Source organism: Heptranchias perlo, unplaced genomic scaffold (genome assembly GCF_035084215.1).
Source record: "Heptranchias perlo isolate sHepPer1 unplaced genomic scaffold, sHepPer1.hap1 HAP1_SCAFFOLD_407, whole genome shotgun sequence".
NCBI lineage: Eukaryota > Metazoa > Chordata > Chondrichthyes > Hexanchiformes > Hexanchidae > Heptranchias > Heptranchias perlo.
In genome coordinates, this window is record NW_027139419.1 from 73,459 (window position 1) to 95,436 (window position 21,978).

At 51.1% G+C, this 21,978-nt stretch overlaps 1 pseudogene; it reads right to left on the bottom strand.

Moving 5' to 3' along the window:
- Positions 1–21,190, bottom strand: part of LOC137312246 (netrin-G1-like) — a 46,217-nt pseudogene extending 25,027 nt beyond the window's left edge.
- Positions 21,191–21,978: the final 788 nt, after the last annotated feature.

The window sequence follows — 21,978 nt, forward strand, 5'->3', positions numbered from 1 at the left end:
GGCAGCGAGAGGATAAAACGGGTCAGAAATTCACCCCCATCCTTTTATACTGTCTGAGGGTTAAAGAGACAATAAATCAGACTCCAAACCTGGAGACTTTTACACCGACTCATTTACAAAACCCCCAACAGCAAATGGAAATCCTGCTATTAATTATGGGGATGTCTCACTTTTTCATAAATTTGACTATTTTAGGGGATCGATTGTTTCTGATAAATACAGTTCAGAAAGTGAATAAAAGGATCATTTAGAGGGGTTTTTTTATCTTCTTTGCCTGATCTCAATCTCATGCTTCTGTCAAACTATCAGCGATAAATCGTTCCTTCAGATCCCAATATCAGGAATACTCTCTGTCCCCTCCCCTCCAATGGGTACCCTCCCTCTCTCCCCCTCCTCCAATGGGTACCCTCCCTCTCTCCCCTCCTCCAATGGGTACCCTCCCTCTCTCCCCTCCTCCAATGGGTACCCTCCCTCTCTCCCCTCCTCCAATGGGTACCCTCCCTCTCTCCCCCTCCTCCAATGGGTACCCTCTTTCTCCCCTCCTCCAATGGGTACCCTCCCTCTCTCTCCCGTCCTCCAATGGGTACCCTCTCTCTCCCCTCCTCCAATGGGTACCCTCCCTCTCTCTCCCGTCCTCCAATGGGTACCCTCCCTCTCTCTCCCGTCCTCCAATAGGTACCCTCCCTCTCTCTCCCATCCTCCAATGGGTACCCTCCCTCTCTCTCCCCTCCTCCAATGGGTACCCTCCCTCTCTCTCCCCTCCTCCAATGGGTACCCTCCCTCTCCCCTCCTCCAATGGGTACCCTCCCTCTCTCTCCCCTCCTCCAATGAGTACCCTCTCTCTCTCTCCCCTACTCCAATGGGTACCCTCTCTCTCTCTCCCCTCCTCCAATGGGTACCCTCTCTCTCCCCTCCTCCAGTCCCGCACAGGAGACTGGTCAAGAAGGTACGAGCCCATGGAATCCAGGGTGCCTTGGCACTTTGGATACAAAACTGGCTTAGTGGCAGAAGGCAGAGGGTGATGGTCGAAGGTTGTTTTTGTGACTGGAAGCCTGTGGCCAGTGGGGTACCACAGGGATCTGTGCTGGGGCCCTTGCTGTTTGTGGTCTACATTAACGACTTGGATATGAATGTAAAAGGTATGATAAGTAAGTTCGCTGATGATACAAAAATTGGTAGAGTGGTAAATAGCGAGGAGGCTAGCCTCAGTCTGCAGGACGATATAGATGGGTTGGTCAGATGGGCGGAACAGTGGCAAATGGAATTTAACCCGGAAAAGTGCGAGGTGATGCACTTTGGAGGGACTAACAAGGCAAGGGAATACACAATGAATGGGAGGACCCTAGGCAAGACAGAGGGTCAGAGGGATCTTGGTGTGCAAGTTCACAGATCCCTGAAGGCGGCGGAACAGGTCGATAAGGTGGTAAAGAAGGCATATGGGATACTTGCCTTTATTAGCCGAGGCATAGAATATAAGAGCAAGGAGGTTATGATGGAGCTGTATAAAACACTGTGTGCAGTTCTGGTCACCGCACTACAGGAAGGATGTGATCGCTTTGGAGAGGGTGCAGAGGAGATTCACCAGGATGTTACCAGGGCTGGAGCGCTTCAGCTATGAAGAGAGACTGGGAAGATTGGGTTTGTTTTCCTTGGAGCAGAGGAGGCTGAGGGGGGACATGATTGAGGTGTACAAAATTATGAGGGGCATAGATAGGATGGATACTAAGGAGCTTTTTCCCTTCGTTGAGGGTTCCATAACAAGGGGACATAGATTCAAGGTAAAAGGCGGGAGGTTTAGAGGGGATTTGAGAAAGAACTTTTTCACCCAGAGGGTGGTTGGAGTCTGGAACTCACTGCCTGAGAGGGTTGTGGAGGCAGGAACCCTCACAACATTCAAGAAGCATTTGGATGAGCACTTGAAATGCCATAGCATACAAGGCTACGGACCAAATGCTGGAATATGGGATTAGATTAGACTGGGCTTGATGGCTGGCGCGGACACGATGGGCCGAAGGGCCTCTATCCGTGCTGTACAACTCTATGACTCTTGGGATCACCGGTCCAGGCCTCGGGATCACTGGTCCACTACGTTCATCCAATTCTGGCCTCTTATTCATCCCCGATTTTAATCGCTCCACCATTGGCGGCCGTGCCTTCAGATGCCGAGGCCCTAAACTCTGCAATTCCCTCCCTAAACCTCTCCACCTCTCTCTCCTCCTTTAAGATGTTCCTTAAAACCTACCTCTTCACCTGTCCTAATATCTCCTTATGTGGCTCGATGCATCTGTACACGACAGGAAGTGGATGTGAAGCTGCAACAATCAAGAACCTGAACACCATCCAGGATAAAGCAGTCCGTTCAATCGGCAGCCCATCCCCCACCTTAAACACCCACTCCCTCCCCCACCTTAAACACCCACTCCCTCCCCCACCTTAAACACCCACTCCCTCCCCCACCTTAAACACCCACTCCCTCCCCCACCTTAAACACCCACTCCCTCCCTCACCTTAAACACCCACTCTCTCCCCCACCTTAAACACCCGCTCCCTCCCCCACCTTAAACACCCGCTCCCTCCCCCACCTTAAACACCCACTCCCTCCCCCGCCTTAAACACCCGCTCCCTCCCCCACCTTAAACACCCGCTCCCACCCCCACCTTAAACACCCGCTCCCTCCCCCGCCTTAAACACCCGCTCCCACCCCCGCCTTAAACACTCTCTCCCTCCCCCACCTTAAACACCCGCTCCCACCCCCGCCTTAAACACCCGCTCCCTCCCCCGCCTTAAACACCCGCTCCCACCCCCGCCTTAAACACCCGCTCCCTCCCCCGCCTTAAACACCCGCTCCCTCCCCCACCTTAAACACCCGCTCCCTCCCCCGCCTTAAACACCCGCTCCCTCCCCCGCCTTAAACACCCGCTCCCTCCCCCACCTTAAACACCCGCTCCCACCCCCGCCTTAAACACCCGCTCCCTCCCCCGCCTTAAACACCCGCTCCCTCCCCCACCTTAAACACCCGCTCCCTCCCCCGCCTTAAACACCCGCTCCCTCCCCCGCCTTAAACACCCGCTCCCTCCCCCACCTTAAACACCCGCTCCCTCCCCCGCCTTAAACACCCGCTCCCTCCCCCGCCTTAAACACCCGCTCCCTCCCCCGCCTTAAACACCCGCTCCCTCCCCCGCCTTAAACACCCGCTCCCACCCCCGCCTTAAACTCCCGCTCCCTCCCCCGCCTTAAACACCCGCTCCCTCCCCCGCCTTAAACTCCCGCTCCCTCCCCCACCTTAAACACCCGCTCCCTCCCCCGCCTTAAACACCCGCTCCCTCCCCCGCCTTAAACACCCGCTCCCTCCCCCGCCTTAAACTCCCACTCCCTCCCCCGCCTTAAACACCCGCTCCCCCCCGCCTCAAACACCCGCTCCCTCCCCCCGCCTCAAACATCCGCTCCCTCCCCCCGCCTCAAACACCCGCTCCCTCCCCCGCCTCAAACACCCGCTCCCTCCCCCACCTGAAACACCCACTCCCTCCTCCACCTTAAACACCCGCTCCCTCCCCCACCTTAAACACCCGCTCCCTCCCCCACCTTAAACACCCACTCCCTCCCCCGCCTTAAACACCCGCTCCCTCCCCCACCTTAAACACCCGCTCCCTCCCCCACCTTAAACACCCACTCCCTCCCCCGCCTTAAACACCCGCTCCCACCCCCGCCTTAAACACTCTCTCCCTCCCCCACCTTAAACACCCGCTCCCACCCCCGCCTTAAACACCCGCTCCCTCCCCCACCTTAAACACCCGCTCCCACCCCCGCCTTAAACACCCGCTCCCTCCCCCACCTTAAACACCCGCTCCCACCCCCACCTTAAACACCCACTCCCTCCCCCGCCTTAAACACCCGCTCCCTCCCCCACCTTAAACACCCGCTCCCTCCCCCGCCTTAAACACCCGCTCCCTCCCCCGCCTTAAACACCCGCTCCCTCCCCCGCCTTAAACACCCGCTCCCTCCCCCGCCTTAAACACCCGCTCCCTCCCCCGCCTTAAACACCCGCTCCCTCCCCCGCCTTAAACACCCGCTCCCTCCCCCGCCTTAAACTCCCACTCCCTCCCCCGCCTTAAACACCCGCTCCCCCCCGCCTCAAACACCCGCTCCCTCCCCCCGCCTCAAACATCCGCTCCCTCCCCCCGCCTCAAACACCCGCTCCCTCCCCCGCCTCAAACACCCGCTCCCTCCCCCACCTGAAATACCCACTCCCTCCTCCACCTTAAACACCCACTCCTCCCCCACCTGAAACACCCACTCCTCCCCCACCTTAAACACCCACTCCCTCCTCCACCTTAAACACCCACTCCCTCGCCCACCTTAAACACCCACTCCCTCCCCCACCTGAAACACCCACTCCCTCCCCCACCTTAAACACCCACTCCCTCCCCCACCTTAAACACCCACTCCCTCCCCCACCTGAAACACCCACTCCCTCCCCCACCTTAAACACCCGCTCCCTCCCCCACCTTAAACACCCACTCCCTCGCCCACCTTAAACACCCACTCCCTCCCCCACCTTAAACACCCACTCCCTCCCCCACCTTAAACACCCACTCCCTCCCCCACCTTAAACACCCACTCCCTCCCCCACCTTAAACACCCACTCCCTCCCCCACTGGCGCACCGTGTCTGCCATGTGTCCCATCTGCAGGATGCACTGCAGTAACTCGCCAAGGCTTCTTCGACAACACCTCCCAAACCCACCACCTCCACCACCTGGAAGGACAAGGGCAGCAGGTGCATGGGAACACCGTCACCTCCAAGTTCCCCTCCGAGTCACACACCATCCCGACTTGGACAAAAATCGGCCGTTCCTTCATCGTCACTGGGTCAAAATCCTGGAACTCCCGACCGAACAGCACTGTGGGAGAACCTTCACCATACGGACTGCAGCGGTTCAAGAAGAAGGCCCATCACCACCTTCTCAAGGGGCAACTCGGGATGGGCAATAAATGCCGGCCTTGCCAGCAACGCCCACATCCCAGGAATGAATTATAAAAACACTCTGTGTATATGAAAACATTCCAAGATATTTATGGAGTGAGTCCGTCAGCAGCTGCACACAGACCTGATTCTAACCGGACGGTGTTTTAAGAGGCTGTTTCCAGATGTTGAGGTAATGACTGACTGACCTTGTGACCCTGTCATCAGGGGATGGATTTTTCTATCGACCAGTTTGAATGATGAGGAGTCTCGGGGCCGTCTCCTGTTATTCTCTGTTTCCCGTTCTCTGTATTGCCCACATTCATATTTAATTATAAACACAGATAGAGACAGACAGGCAAGGTCATGGGTACAAGGCCCACTCCAGAGACTCGAGTACATAATCCAGGCCGACACTCGCAGTGCAGTACTGAGGGAGTGCTGCACTGTCGGAGGGTCAGTACTGAGGGAGTGCTGCACTGTCGGAGGGTCAGTACTGAGGGAGTGCTGCACTGTCGGAGGGTCAGTACTGAGGGAGTGCTGCACCGTCGGAGGGTCAGTACTGAGGGAGTGCTGCACTGTCGGAGGGTCAGTACTGAGGGAGTGCTGCACCGTCGGAGGGTCAGTACTGAGGGAGTGCTGCACTGTCGGAGGGTCAGTCCTGAGGGAGTGCTGCACTGTCGGAGGGTCAGTACTGAGGGAGTGCTGCACTGTCGGAGGGTCAGTACTGAGGGAGTGCTGCACTGTCGGAGGGTCAGTACTGAGGGAGTGCTGCACCGTCGGAGGGTCAGTACTGAGGGAGTGCTGCACTGTCGGAGGGTCAGTCCTGAGGGAGTGCTGCACTGTCGGAGGGTCAGTACTGAGGGAGTGCTGCACAGTTGGAGGGTCAGTACTGAGGGAGCGCCGCACTGTCAGAGGTGCCGTCCTTCAGATGAGACATTAAACCGAGGCCCCGTCTGCCCTCTCAATTGGGCGTAAATGATCCCACGGCCACTATTTGAAGTAGAGATGGGGAGTTCACCCCGGTGTCAAGGTCAATATTAATCCCTCAACCAACATCACTGAAACAGATTATCTGCTCATTATCACATTGCTGTTAATGATACCGGGGCTAAAAGGGTTAAATTATGAGGACAGGTTGCAAAACTTGTTTTGTTTCCCTCGAGTTTGGAAGGTTGAGGGATGATCAAATCGAGGTGATTAAAATGATAAAAAAGGATTTGATAGGGTCGATAGAGAGAAACTATTTCCTCTGGTGGGAGAGTCCAGAACAAGGGGGAATAATCTTAAAATTAGAGCTCGGCCGTTCAGGGGTGATGTCAGGAAACATTTCTTCACACAAAGGGGAGTGGAAATCTGGAACTCTCTCCCCCAAAAGGCTGTGGATGCTGGGGGTCAATTGGAGCTTTCAAGACTGAGATCGATAGATTTTTCTTGGGTATCGAGGGATACGGAGCAAAGGCGGGTAAATAGAATTTAGATATAGATCAGCCATGATCTAATTGAATGGCGGAACAGGCTCGAGGGACTGAATGGCCTCCTCCTGTTCCGATGTAACAAGCTCGAGGGGCTGAATGGCCTGGTCCTGTTCCGATGTAACAGGTTTGAGGGGCTGAATGGCCTCCTGCTTGTTTAATATTTGCTGGAGATTCTCATTCTTTCTCCAGTCAGGTTTCCGTTCTCTTGAAACCTCCCTGTGCTCGGCTCATTACTGAAATGTTTAAACACAAACACCAGGTGCAGAGTTCTGGGTTTTATTAACTTGAACAAACATTCATTTCCACCAGCTCAGATTCTCTGTAATTAAATTTCGACGCTTAGAATCCCATCGAGCTCCCTGGGAAGATGTGGACTTAAAACATTGTTCATTTATTAAATTGATTCTGGGGATGTGGGCGTCGCTGGCAAGGCCGGCATTTATTGCCCATCCCTAGTCGCCCTGAGAAGGTGGTGCTGGGCCTTCTTCTTGAACCACTGGGAGCGGGTTTGATACAAACTGAGTGTTTTGCTCGACCACTTCAGAGGGAGGTTAAGGGTCAACCACGTTGGTGTGGGACTGGACTCACATATAGGCCCAGACCGGGTAAGGACGGCAGGTTTCCTTCCCTAAAGGACATTAGTGAACCAGTTGGGTTTTTACGACAATCCGACAGTTTCATGGTCACTTTTACTGAGACCAGATTTTTATTTCCAGATTTATTTAAACTGAATAAAAATATACGGGATTCTGGGCTTTATAAACAGAGGCAGTGAGGACAAAAACAAGGAAGTTATGGTAAACTTCTATCAATCACTGGTCAGGCCTCAGCTGGAGAATTGTGTCCAATTCTGGGCACCGCACTTTAGGAAGGATGTCAAGGCCTTGGAGAGGGTGCAGAGGAGATTTACTAGAATGGTCCCAGGGATGAGGGAGTTCAATAATGTGGAGAGACTGGAGAAGCTGGGATTGTTTTCCTCAGAGCAGAGAAGGTTGAGGGGAGATTTAATCGAGGTGTTCAAAATCATGAAGGGTTTTGATGAAGTAAATAAGGAGAAACTGTTTCCATTGACAGGAGGGTCGGTAACCAGAGGACACAGATTTAAGGTAATTCGCAAAAGAACCAGAGGGGAGATGAGGAGAAATTTTTTAACGCAGCGAATTGTTCTGATCTGGAATGCGCTGCCTGAAAGGGCGGTGGAAGCAGATTCAATAATAACTTTCAAAAGGGAATTGAATAAATACTTGAGAGGAAAAATTTACAGGACTATGGGGAAAGAGCAGGGGAGTGGGACTAATTGGATCGGTCTTTCAAAGAGCCAGCAGAGGCACAATGGGCCAAATGGCCTCCTTCTTTGCTGTAAAATTCTACGATTCTATGAATGCAAATTCTCAAACTGCCCACGGTGGGATTTGAACTCACGATCTCTGGATTATTCGGCCAATAACAGGCTTGATGGACCAGCTGGTCCTTTCCTGCCCGTCATTTCCATGTTTGTAACAAAATCACCACATCACCGGACCCCTTTTCTGGGAGAAATTTCTGGAGAACACGGAACTGAATCACTTGACTCAGCTCAAAGAAGAGAAGCCGACACTTCCCGTTAACATTCACCAGCTGTCGAGACTCGCTGGGATTTTCATAATTGGTGCTCGGATTTAGAAATAATTGGCTGTCAGACTTTTAGCCGAGTGAGTCACACAGACTGTGTTTCTCCAGAAGTAGTGATGTTCCTCCCTTTAAGTCGACAGTTCGAGCAAACCTCACAACACAGGTAGAGAATTCGCTGAGACAAGGATTCCTGGTTAACCACATCCTCCTTCAAACTCATGGACAGTGAGTGAATTTAAAGGGAGCAAAATAGTGAGGTAATCCCGTCACTTTATAAATCATTGGTGCGACCGCACGGAGAATAAAGTGTACAATTCATAGAATACAGTGCACAGTTCACAGAATACCGTGTACAGATCTTCGAATAACCATGTACAGATGTTAGAACACCGTGTACAGATGCTAGAACACTGTGTACAGATGTTAGAACACCGTGGCAGTTCTGGTCACCACAGTACAAAAAGGATATTGCAGCTATTGAAAGGATCCAGAATGATTGAGGGGATGGAGGGATTGGATTATGAGGAGCGATTATGTCAATTGGGAATATTCTCACTGGGAAAGAGAAGGTTGAGAGGTGATCTGATTGCTGTGTTTAGGATTCCAAAGGGACTGGATAATGTCGACCATGACCAGCTGTTTCACCTTGTCCAGAACAGTAGAACCCGAGGACACGGCCTGCGCTCGAAGGGGGGTCAATTCAAAACTTATCTGTGGGAACAATATTTCAGTGAGCGAGTGGTCAATCTATGGAACAGGTTCCCCAGGGAGACGGTGGGAACAGTTAGTATTGATTCACTCAAATACAAATTACATCGATTTCATTCAGAAATAATATTTTGTGATCCAGTATCTGAGTAATTTGAGACATGACGTGTGCTGAGTGTAACAGGCTCGGGAGGAACAGGGGAATTTGGACCTATGGTTCCCAAAGCTCTCCCCCACTGGGGGTTTTCCTCACCTCATGTCTGGGTCTGTTGGAGACTCATTGATAGAGATTGATTGCTGTGATTGGTCAATAACTCCATTTCCATTGGATCATGTGATTACCAGGATGGTAGAAGGTGAACGAGATCGACCTCGGGCTTTTCCCCTCCAGTAATTCCTATGGACGGCCATCAAACCAATCCCAGACAAACAGAAATACCACATTCTTCTCCCATCTGGCGTGACTCCGTCACACAGCAGACTCCGCACGGTTACAGACACAAAACAATCCAATCACAATAAAGTCAGTCATTGACCGGGAGCCTGAAATTTACACACAGTCACAAACTGTGACGATGGGGAGGTCACGTCCGGAAATAGAGAAATTGCTGAAGCTTCTAACCGTTCGTTTTTTAACAATGTTTACAAAAGAAATGGGGGGAGAAAGGTCAGAATTGGGGTCCAGTTTAAAGGTGAATGTGGATGGGGAAATGTGGAGAGGACATGTTGGGGAGGTTGTTGAAGCTCAAGGGAGATGAGGCTCCTGGATCTGATACGTTTCATCCCAGGGGTCTGAAGGAATCGACACAAACGATTGAGAGTCTTGTGGATATTTTTCAGAGTTGACGAGACTCGGACCAAATCCCAGAGGATCAGATATGGACAAAAGAGCTGAATTCCAGAGGTGAGATGAGAGTGACGGCCCTTGACATCAAGGCAGCATTTGACCGAGTGTGGCACCAAGGAGCCCTAGTAAAATTGAAGTCAATGGGAATCAGGGGGAAAACTCTCCAGTGGCTGGAGTCATACGTAGCACAAAAGAAGATGGAAGTGGTTGTTGGAGGCCAATCATCTCAGCCACAGGACATTGCTGCAGGAGTTCCTCAGGGAAGTGTCCTAGGCCCAACCATCTTCAGCTGCTTCATCAATGACCTTCCCTCCATCATAAGGTCAGAAATGGGCATGTTCGCTGTTGATTGCACAGTGTTCAGTTCCATTCGCAAGCCCTCAAATAATGAAGCAGTCCGAGCCTGCACGCAGCAAGACCTGGACAACATCCAGGCTTGGGCTGATAAGTGGCAAGTAACATTCGCGCCTGACAAGTGCCAGGCAATGACCATCTCCAACAAGAGAGAGTCTAACCACCCTCCAATTGACATTCAACGGCATTACAATCGCAGTATCCCCCACCATCAACATCCTGGGGGTCACCATTGACTAGAAACTTATCTGGACCAGCCATATAAATACTGTGGCAACAAGAGCAGGTCAGAGGCTGGGTATTCTGCGGCGAGTGACTCACCTCCTGACCTCCCCAAAGCCTTTCCACCATCTACAAAGCACAAGTCAGGAGTGTGATGGAATACTCTCCACTTGCCTGAATGAGTGCAGCTCCAACAACACTCAAGAAGATCGACACCATCCAGGACAAAGCAGCCCGCTTGATTGGCACCCCATCCACCACCCTAAACATTCACTCCCTTCACCACTGGCGCACTGTGGCTGCAGTGTGTACCATCCACAGGATGCACTGCAGCAACTCGCCAAGGCTTCTTCGACAGCACCTCCCAAATCCGCGACCTCTACCACCTAGAAGGACAAGAACAGCAGGCACATGGGAACAACACCACCTGCATGTTCCCCTCCAAGTCACATACCATCCCGACTTGGAAATATATCGCCGTTCCTTCATCGTCGCTGGTCAAAATCCTGGAACTCCCTTCTTAACAGCACTGTGGGAGAACCTTCACCACACGGACTGCAGCGGTTCAAGAAGGCGGCTCACCACCCCCTTCTCAAGGGCAATTCGGGATGGGCAATAAATGCCGGCCTCGCCAGCGATGCCCACATCCCATGAACGAATAAATTAAAAAAAAGAAAATCCCAAATGTGAGTCCCAGAAAGGGACGAGGGATGAACCATCGAATCACAGACCCACAAGCTTTACTTCCAGTGTTGGGAAAGTGTTTGAACGGATTGGGAGGGATAATATTAGGGTCATCTTGTGAGACATGAGCTAATTCGAGACAATGGGAGGTGGTGCTTGGCTTATTGATTGGATTTCTTTGAGGAGATGACAGACCGAGTAGATCGGGGGAGACGGTGGATGTTGTCTACCCAGGATTCAGGAAGTCATTTAACAACATCCCAAATAATAGGCAACAACATAAGGTCCAAGCCCACGGGACAGATGGGAATGGATTAAACTGGATTGGGATATGATTGGTAGATAATGAGTCGTGGGGGATGGGCAGGTCTCTGATTGGCCGACAGTTACCAGGGGAGTGTCACAAGGTTCAGTGTCGGGCCGCTGTTTATAATTTTTATAAATGATTTAGAGGAAGGAATTGTGTCCAAATTTTCGGACGATACCAACTTGGGAGCAGTGGAAAATGATGAATATCAATGGGAACAAATTCAAAAGGATCTTGACAAGTTCGATCAATGGGCGGAGAAATGGCAAATCCAGTTTAATACAGAGAAATGTAAGGTCATGAGATTGGGCAGAGGGAAGGTTGATGTGGATTATGTGCAAAATGGGAATGTACTTGAGGTGTTGGAGCAGGAGAGAGATCTCGGGGTTTTAGTGGACAGGTCACTGAAACCATCAGCACAATGTTCCCAGGCTGTTAAACAAACAATCAGAATATTGGGGGTCACAGCACGGGGTTATACTGGCGCAGTGGGCAGCACTCTCACCTCTGAGTCAGAAGGTCGTGGGTTCAAGACCTACTCCAGAGACTTGAGATCCATAATCTAGGCCGACATCCCCAGGGCAGTACTGAGGGAATGCTGCACTGTCGGAGGTGCCGTCTTTTGGATGAGACATTAAACTGAGGTCCTGTCTGCCCTCTCAGGTGGACGTAAAAGATCCCATTCTCTCCGGTCAATATTTATCCTTCAACCAACACCTAAAACAGATTATCGGGTCATTTATCTCATTGCTGTTTGTGGGATCTTGCTGTGCGCAAATTGGCTGCCGCTTTTCCTACATTACAACAGTGACAACACTTCAAAAGTTACTGAATTTGCTGTGAAGTTTTGGGACATCCTGAGGTCCTGAAAGGTGCTACAGAAACACAAGTCTCTCTGTCTTCCTTTCTTTCACAGCCCTGCAATTGTTTCCTTTTCAAGTATTTATCCAATTCCCTTTTGAAAGTTATTATTGAATCTGCTTCCACCGCCCTTTCAGGCAGCACATTCCAGATCAGAACAACTCGCTGCTTAAAAAAATTCTCATCTCCCTCCTGGCTTTTTTGCCAATTCCCTTAAATCTGTGTCCTCTGGTTACCGACCCTCCCACCACTGGAAACAGTTTCTCCCTCTCTACTCTGTGAAAATCCCTCATCATATTGAACACCTCTGTTAAATCTCCCCTTAACCTTCTCTGCTCTAAGGAGAACAATCCCAGCTTCTCCAGTCTCTCCACACCTGAAGTCCCTCATCCCCGGTCCCATTCTATTAGAGACGGGGATTTTAACTCAGGAGGCGAGTGTTTGGCCCGTTTTGCCGGGGCTGAATTTCGGCCCCAATTGGGGCTGGTTTTCGATGGTCCTGTTTTCCTGCTCTCGGACACTTTTTAATTCCTCTCTCAGTATTTACCCAGTGACCTTTTCAATACTATAAATGATTCAGTATCGATCAGCACTTGTGGCAAAGCTTCAATCATTCGGATTTCAATCATCAGTGATTTTAATTCTGATTTTAAAATTCTCTTCTTCTTCTTCAAATCCCACCAATGGCCTCGCCCCTCCCTATCTCTGTAACCCCCTCCAGCCCTACACCCCTCCCTATCTCTGTAACCTCCTCCAGCCCTACACCCCTCCCCATCTCTGTAACCCCCTCCAGCCCTATACCTCTCCCTATCTCTGTAACCCTCTCCAGCCCTACACCCCTCCCTATCTCTGTAACCCTCTCCAGCCCTACACCCCTCCCTATCTCTGTAACCTCCTTTGACCCTCCGAGATCTCTGCGCTCCTCCAATTCTGGCCTCTTGTCCATCCCCGATTTCCTTCCTCTGTGACCTTTTGCTTTGTAGCACAAGAAACACTCAAATCAATTAGCAAATTGGCTCTAAAGTGGAATTGGAGACGATGACATTGATCTGGTGCCAGAGATTAATCAAATTGGGGATTACAGAGCCTGGGGAATATTCTATTTTCAACACCAAGATCGGTGGGAATTAACTGATGCCTTTTGGTCGGGAAGAACGAAATAAACAATCTTATCGGCTCCATCACCGAGACCGCCGACTTCCACCTCCGTAACATTGCCCATCTCGTGAACTTCAGCTCATCCAAAACTCTGCTGTCCGTATCCTAACTCGCACCAAGTCCCGTTCACCCATCACCCCTGGGCTCGCTGACCGACATTGACTCCTGGTCCGGGAACGTCTCGATTTTAAAATTCTCATCCACTTGTTTAAATCCCTCCATGGCCTCGCCCCCCTCCCTATCTCTGTAACCCCCTCCAGCCCTACGCCCCTCCCGATCTCTGTAACCCCCTCCAGCCCTACGCCCCTCCCTATCTCTGTAACCCCCTCCAGCCCTACGCCCCTCCCTATCTCTGTAAACTCCTCCAGCCCTACACCCCTCCCTATCTCTGTAACCTCCTCCAGCCCTACACCCCTCCCTATCTCTGTAACCCCCTCCAGCCCTACACCCCTCCCTATCTCTGTAACCCTCTCCAGCCCTACACCCCTCCCTATCTCTGTAACCACCTCCAGCCCCACACCCCTCCCTATCTCTGTAACCCCCTCCAGCCCCACACCCCTCCCTATCTCTGTAACCCCCTCCAGCCCTAAACCCCTCCCTATCTCTGTAACCCCCTCCAGCCCTACACCCCTCCCTATCTCTGTAACCTCCTCCAGCCCCACACCCCTCCCTATCTCTGTAACCTCCTCCAGCCCCACACCCCTCCCTATCTCTGTAACCTCCTCCAGCCCCACACCCCTCCCTATCTCTGTAACCCCCTCCAGCCCTAAACCCCTCCCTATCTCTGTAACCTCCTCCAGCCCCACACCCCTCCCGATCTCTGTAACCCCCTCCAGCCCTAAACCCCTCCCTATCTCTGTAACCTCCTCCAGCCCCACACCCCTCCCGATCTCTGTAACCCCCTCCAGCCCCACACCCCTCCCTATCTCTGTAACCCCCTCCAGCCCCACACCCCTCCCTATCTCTGTAACCTCCTCCAGCCCCACACCCCTCCCTATCTCTGTAACCTCCTCCAGCCCCACACCCCTCCCTATCTCTGTAACCTCCTCCAGCCCCACACCCCTCCCTATCTCTGTAACCTCCTCCAGCCCCACACCCCTCCCTATCTCTGTAACCCCCTCCAGCCCTAAACCCCTCCCTATCTCTGTAACCTCCTCCAGCCCTACACCCCTCCCTATCTCTGTAACCCCCTCCAGCCCTAAACCCCTCCCTATCTCTGTAACCCCCTCCAGCCCTACACCCCTCCCTATCTCTGTAACCTCCTCCAGCCCCACACCCCTCTCTATCTCTGTAACCCCCTCCAGCCCCACACCCCTCCCTATCTCTGTAACCTCCTCCAGCCCTACGCCCCTCCCTATCTCTGTAACCCCCTCCAGCCCTACGCCCCTCCCTATCTCTGTAACCCCCTCCAGCCCTACGCCCCTCCCTATCTCTGTAACCCCCTCCAGCCCTACGCCCCTCCCTATCTCTGTAACCTCCTCCAGCCCTACGCCCCTCCCTATCTCTGTAACCCCCTCCAGCCCTACGCCCCTCCCTATCTCTGTAACCTCCTCCAGCCCCACACCCCTCCCTATCTCTGTAACCTCCTCCAGCCCAACAACCCTCCGAGATCTCTGCACTCCTCCAATTCTGGCCTCTTGTCCATCTCCCAATTCCTTCACCCCACCATTGGCGGCCGTGCCTTCAGCTGTCTAGACCCTGAGCTCTGGAATTCCCTCCCGAAACCTCTCCGCCTCTCCCCCTCTCTCTCCTCCTTTAAGACCCTCCTTAAAACCTACCTCTTTGACCAAGCTTTTGGTCTCCTCTCCTAATATCTCCTTCTTTGGCTCGGTGTCAATTTTTGTCTGATTTATGCTCCTGTGAAGCACCTTGGGACGTTTTACTACGTTAAAGGCGCTATATAAATGCAGGTTGTTGTTGTTGTGAGTGGAAAGAAACCCTGAAAATGCAGGAGGGAAAGGGTGAGCCCAGACATTACCCCGTCTCCTTTTCACACACGTTTATCGACCCGCGAACCAAATCGAACTGAAGGTGGACTCTGGGCACGAGGTCAGCGGGAGGTCGAAGGGTGAACGGGCAGAGAACGGGCCGTGTATTAACAAGCAAACGGCAGTCAATCCTGCTTCTGTCCACAGCCCCACTCCTCAATGCTGACCCACTGGGTAATAAACCCAGCAACAAAGGATCATCACTCCTTTAAAGTGGAAACCTGGCCCGGTTTAAAGATGAAAGGAATCTTACAACACCAGGTTATAGTCCAACTGTTTTTTTTGAAAATCACAAGCTTTTGGAGGCTTTCTCCTTCGTCAGGTAAATGTGGGATTCCATGGAAGGTTACCGCATTTATAGTCAGAGAACAATACCTGGTGATGACAGATAATCTTTCCAACTGCCCGTTGTCAAGGCAATCAAAGCGTTCAGACAGAGAGATGTTACCTACAGGACCACCAAATATACAAACGGCCAGAACAAAAGACAGACAGAGAGAGAGAAACATCCAAAAGGAAGAGAAAGACAGAGAATGACCCGTTGTAAGAAACAGATAACTTTTTTTCCTGCTGGTGGGGTTACGTGTAGCGTGACATGAACCCAAGATCCCGGTTGAGGCCGTCCTCATGGATGCGGAACTTGGCTATCAATTTCTGCTCGACGATTTTGCGTTGTCATGTGTCTCGAAGGCCGCCTGGCAGTTGGAAAGATTATCTGTTGTCAATGGTGACCCGCAGGATGTTGATGGTGGGGGATTCGGCGATGGTAATGCCGTTGAATGTCAAGGGGAGGTGGTTAGTCTCTCTCTTGTTGGAGATGGTCATTGCCTGGCACTTGTCTGGCGCGAATGTTACTTGCCACTTATCAGCCCAAGCCTGTATGTTGTCCAGGTCTTGCTGCATGCGGGCCCGGACTGCTCGGACTGAAACACGTGCACACTGACAGTGCACACTCGGGGCTTAATGGGTCAAATTATGAGGACAGGTTGCATAAACCAGGCTTGTATTCCCTCGAGTTTAGAAGATTGAGGGAGATCTGATCGAGGTGTTTAAAATGATAAAGGGAATCGATAGGGTAGATAGAGAGAAACTATTTCCTCTGGTGGGAGAGTCCAGAACAAGGGGGAATAATCTTAAAATTAGAGCTCGGCCGTTCAGGGGTGATGTCAGGAAGCATTTCTTCACACAAAGGGGAGTGGAAATCTGGAACTCTCTCCACCAGAAGGCTGTGGATGCTGGGGGTCAACTGGAGCTTTCAAGACTGAGATCGATCGATTTTTGTTGGGTATCGAGGGATACGGAGCAAAGGAGGGTAAATGGGGTTAAGATACAGATCAGCCATGATCCAACTGAATGGCGGAACAGGCTCGAGGGGCTGAATGGCCTCCTGCTGTTCCGATGTTCCCGACAGTGTTTGCTTCACTCACCAATACTCCCCTCCCGTCTCCTCACACTGTCCCCTCAGTATTTCAATCAAACCTCAACCATGTTTTGTTCTCTGGAGAAGCAACTTTACATCAATTATTAACAGACTTTCCGGGGAGAGAAGGTGAGCGATATAATCAGTAACAAGGCCATGGATTCAGTTGGTCAGCTGACATTGAACATCATGTCCTGGAGATGCTGAAATATTGATCGTAACCCCTTCATTCTGCTGTCGAGAGACTTTGGTAAAATTAGTGATATTGCAGGAAGTGGAGCCCAGAATGTGAGTCAGACTGGGTGAAACCGCGGCCTTTTATATAAATATAGCCCATTATCTGAACTCGAACCTGAGCTCCCACACTTTAGAGAAACACGTCCATCATTGGCTCTTTGTTCAGTGTGATTTTACAGCTCACAGGAAAAGATTTTTTAAAAATGCAGAGATTTAAAAACCTGGGCCCCGATATTAAAGGGCCTCTCGGCCCTCGGACTGGAGTCACATATCGGCCCAGACCGGGTAAGGACGGCAGGTTTCCTTCCCTCAAGGACATTAATGAACCAGTTGGGTTTTTACGACAATCCGACAGTTTCATGGTCACTTTTACTGAGACCAGATTTTTATTTCCAGATTTTTTAAACTGAACTCAAATTCTCAAACTGTCCGGGTGGGATTTGAAGTTACATTCTCTGATTCCTCGTCCTGTAACAGAACCTCGACACCACTGGATCCAAACATGATATCACCACAACAACAACCCGCATTTATATAGCGCCTTTAATGGAGTAAAACTTCCCAAAGCCCTTCACAGGAGCGATTATCAAACAAAAATTGACACCGAGTCATAGAAGGAGATATTAGGACAGGCGACCAAAAGCTTGGTCAAAGAGGTAAGTTTTAAGGAGCATCTTAAAGGAGGAGAGAGAGGTGGAGAGACGGAGAGGTCGAGGGAGGGAATTCCAGAGCTCAGGGCCCAGGCAGCTGAAGGCACGGCCGCCAATGGGGGAGTGAAGAAAATCGGGGATGGACAAAAGGCCAGAATTGGAGGAGCGCAGAGATCTCGGAGGGTTGTAGGGTTGGGGGAGGTTACAGAGATCTCGGAGGGTTGTAGGGTTGGGGGAGGTTACAGAGATCTCGGAGGGTTGTCGGGTTGGGGGAGGTTACAGAGATCTCGGAGGGTTGTTGGGTTGGGGGAGGTTACAGAGATCTCGGAGGGTTGTAGGGTTGACGAGGTTACAGAGATCTCGGAGGGTTGCAGGGTTGACGAGGTTACAGAGATCTCGGAGGGTTGTAGGGTTGGGGGAGGTTACAGAGATCTCGGAGGGTTGTAGGGTTGACGAGGTTACAGAGATCTCGGAGGGTTGTAGGGTTGACGAGGTTACAGAGATCTCGGAGGGTTGTAGGGTTGACGAGGTTACAGAGATCTCGGAGGGTTGTAGGGTTGGGGGAGGTTACAGAGATCTCGGAGGGTTGTAGGGTTGACGAGGTTACAGAGATCTCGGAGGGTTGCTGGGTTGGGGGAGGTTACAGAGATCTCGGAGGGTTGTAGGGTTGGGGGAGGTTACAGAGATCTCGGAGGGTTGTAGGGTTGATGAGGTTACAGAGATCTCGGAGGGTTGTAGGGTTGGGGGAGGTTACAGAGATCTCGGAGGGTTGTAGGGTTGACGAGGTTACAGAGATCTCGGAGGGTTGTCGGGTTGACGAGGTTACAGAGATCTCGGAGGGTTGTAGGGTTGATGAGGTTACAGAGATCTCGGAGGGTTGTTGGGTTGGGGGAGGTTACAGAGATCTCGGAGGGTTGTAGGGTTGACGAGGTTACAGAGATCTCGGAGGGTTGTAGGGTTGATGAGGTTACAGAGATCTCGGAGAGTTGTAGGGTTGACGAGGTTACAGAGATAGGGAGGGGAGAGGCCATGGAGGGATTTGAACACGAGGATGAGAATTTTAAAATCTGCAGCATCTGTGCAGGAATTGCTGTCTTTGCACCAACACTACAGCCAGAGTCTGAATCCATTCTCACCCTGCAGTCTTTCCGTCTCACTCACCCACTCACATTGAATACTGAATCAGAGAACAGAATCAGAGAACAGAAGTTCAGGAGAGGGAACAGATTGGGAGAGAAGGAGCGAGGATACGAGTAAAAAACACAGTTACAGAATAAAAAATATACAAACTACGAGATACCGGCCGAACAACAAGGCTCCGTTTCTCAGGCGTAAACCGGCCAACTAAGGTCCCAATATGGCGGCAGGAAGTTAATATTTATCCTCAACCAACATCATTAAAACAGATTATCGGGTCATTTCTCACATTGCTGTCTGTGGGATCTTGCTGTGTGCAAATTGGCTGCCGCGTTTCCCACATTACAACAGTGACTACACTTCAAAAAAAGTCCTTCATTGGCTGTGAAGAAAGAAAGAATGAACTTGCATTTCTATAGCGCCTTTCACATCCTCAGGACGTCCCAAATCGCTTTACAGCCAATGAGGTACTTTTTGAAGTGTAGTCACTGTTGTAATGAGATAAATGACCAGATCATCTGTTTTTGATGTTGGTTGAGGGATAAATATTGGCCAGGACACCGGGGAGAACTCCCCGACTCTTCCTCGAAATAGTAACTCTGGGATCGTTCACGTCCACCCGAGAGGGCAGATGGGACCTCGGTTTAACGTCTCATCCAAAAGACAGCACCTCCGACAATGCAGCGTTCCCTCAGTACTGACCCTTCGACAGTGCAGCACTTCCTCAGTACTGACCCTCCGACAGTGCAGCACTTCCTCAGTACTGACCCTCCAACAGTGCAGCGCTCCCTCAGTACTGACCCTCCGACAGTGCAGCGCTCCCTCAGTACTGACCCTCCGACAGTGCAGCGCTCCCTCAGTACTGACCCTCCGACAGTGCAGCACTCCCTCAGTACTGACCCTCCGACAGTGCAGCACTTCCTCAGTACTGACCCTCCAACAGTGCAGCGCTCCCTCAGTACTGACCCTCCGACAGTGCAGCGCTCCCTCAGTACTGACCCTCCGACAGTGCAGCGCTCCCTCAGTACTGACCCTCCGACAGTGCAGCGCTCCCTCAGTACTGACCCTCCGACAGTGCAGCGCTCCCTCAGTACTGACCCTCCGACAGTGCAGCGCTCCCTCAGTACTGACCCTCCGACAGTGTCACTGTGTGTGAAACACTGTCCGGACCCAGTGAGACCGGACCGGGTGTCACTGTGTGTGAAACACTGTCCGGACCCAGTGAGACCGGACTAGTGGAATATGGGACTGGTGTAAGATTTACCTCAAAGAGTCGTATTATTGTTATAACAGATTACTAATTGACCTGGAGAATAATTCCCTCTGATAAACTACATGTTCTGCAATAAATTATACAGTTTTAATTATTGGTGAAACTTATGACGGATTATTAATTCAGGAGTTTTCCCTCTAACATTGATGAAGGAACCAGTTGTCCTGAGGAGATGATTAACTCAACGAGAGGATAATTAATGTTTAGAAACAGTCCTGAATTTACATCTCAATGACTTCATTACAGGACAGTTTATATCGTACGGAAACCCAATCAGATCAGATTGTCAGACTCGGGGAGATTACAGCAAAGCCAATCAGGATCGAGTCTGTTGCCTTTTGGGTTAAATTGGATCTTCAGAAAATGACAAGTCTCCCAGCAGCCCCAGAGAGACAGAACATTATAATAAATCAGTGGTGTCCAGAAATATAATTGGACATATTCCCCCACTGGAGATATTGGACAGTGTTCAGAGACACAATTGGACATATTCACCTGCTCGGGGCCATAAATATAAGATCGTCACTAATAAATCCAATAGGGAATTCAGGAGAAACTTCTTCACCCAGAGAGTGGTGAGAATGTGGAACTCACTCCCACAAGGAGTGGTTGAGGTGAATAGTGTAGATGGATTTAAGGGGAAGCTCGATAAACACAGGAGGGAGAAAGGAATAGAAGGATATGCTGATAGGGTGAGATGAAGTCGGGTGGGAGGAGGCTCGTGTGGAGCATAAACACCAGTATAGACCAGTTGGGCCGAATGGCCTGTTTCTGTGCTGTACATTCTCTGTAATTCTCTGTAATGACTCACTTTGATAAAGGCCATTCAGTGACCGTCCATTCCCAGCGTGACACACAACAGAGACTGGGTGTGAAAGGCTTCTACTCACCAGCGTGCAGTACATCTCCGGGGTCTCTCCACACGTACTGTTGGGGGGATCCAACCTCACCCTCAGGAACCTGCTGACCAGCTCCGCCTCGGGCTGGCAGGCCATGTAATCCCAACTCCTCCCCTGGTCCCAGTGAATCTGAGTCTTACACAGGTCGTAGTGACCCCAGGACGGGAAGTGCTGTGTGGAGACAGACAGGGCTGTCCAAAGGGCCTGAAGGAGCAACAAACCGGACAGACGCATCGTTCCGACTGGACCCCGCTCAGAGAGGGGGTGATCTCGGTCTGTCTGGGGGTGATTCAGGGGGGTCTCTGCTCCAACTGGACCCTCGCTCAGAGAGGGGGTGATCTCGGTCCGTCTGGGGGTGATTCAGGGGGGTCTCCACTCTGAGGTCTGGTGTGAACGTTCTGTGACGATCCGACTTTGAATGGACACTGATTCCAGATGTTTTTCCCCAGCGGTGTTTGCAGATATTCCAGATGTTGGGGTTCCAGCTGGTTTTCTCAGCTGTGTTTGCGGATGTGTCAGGTGTTAGGATTCCAGCTGTTTTTCCACAACAGTGTTTGCAGATGTGCAGGTGTTATGGTTCCAGCTGTTTTCCCCGGCTGTGTTTGCAGATGTTCCAGGTGTTTGAATTCCAGCTGTTTTCCCCCAGCTGTTCTCTGTGTCAGACAGTTGTCCTTATTCGCTGATCAGTCAGTACTGGGACCCAATGTGATGACTGTGTCCTGACAAGACTCTCTCTCCCATTGATCATCTCCTCCTTCTGACATCAGCTCCCTGTTGGGAGAGAAATAAAATCAATGGATTTTGGACCAGGTTCTGCTCCTGACCTTCGAGCCCAATCCTCAGACTCACACTGCCCATTAACAGCCAATCCCCGCACTCTGACTAATCCAATCCGAGTGCCTGGATTTGAGACTTTATCTCGATTTCGATGAGATGAAGATTTCAACTCAACTCCCAGGATTCTGATCGAGATAAAAATAAATCTTGTGATGGGATTTTCCCGTTAAATCTCGGCCTCGATTGAAAAGCTCACTGATTAAATAAAACACACTGGAGTTTGAGGGATTAAGGATATTATTCATTATCTGATTATAAACGCACTGATTTACTGCAACATTCAGAAATTACAGACAATCAAAAGATCCTTTCAGACAACACCAGGTCTAGACTCTGGATCCCTGA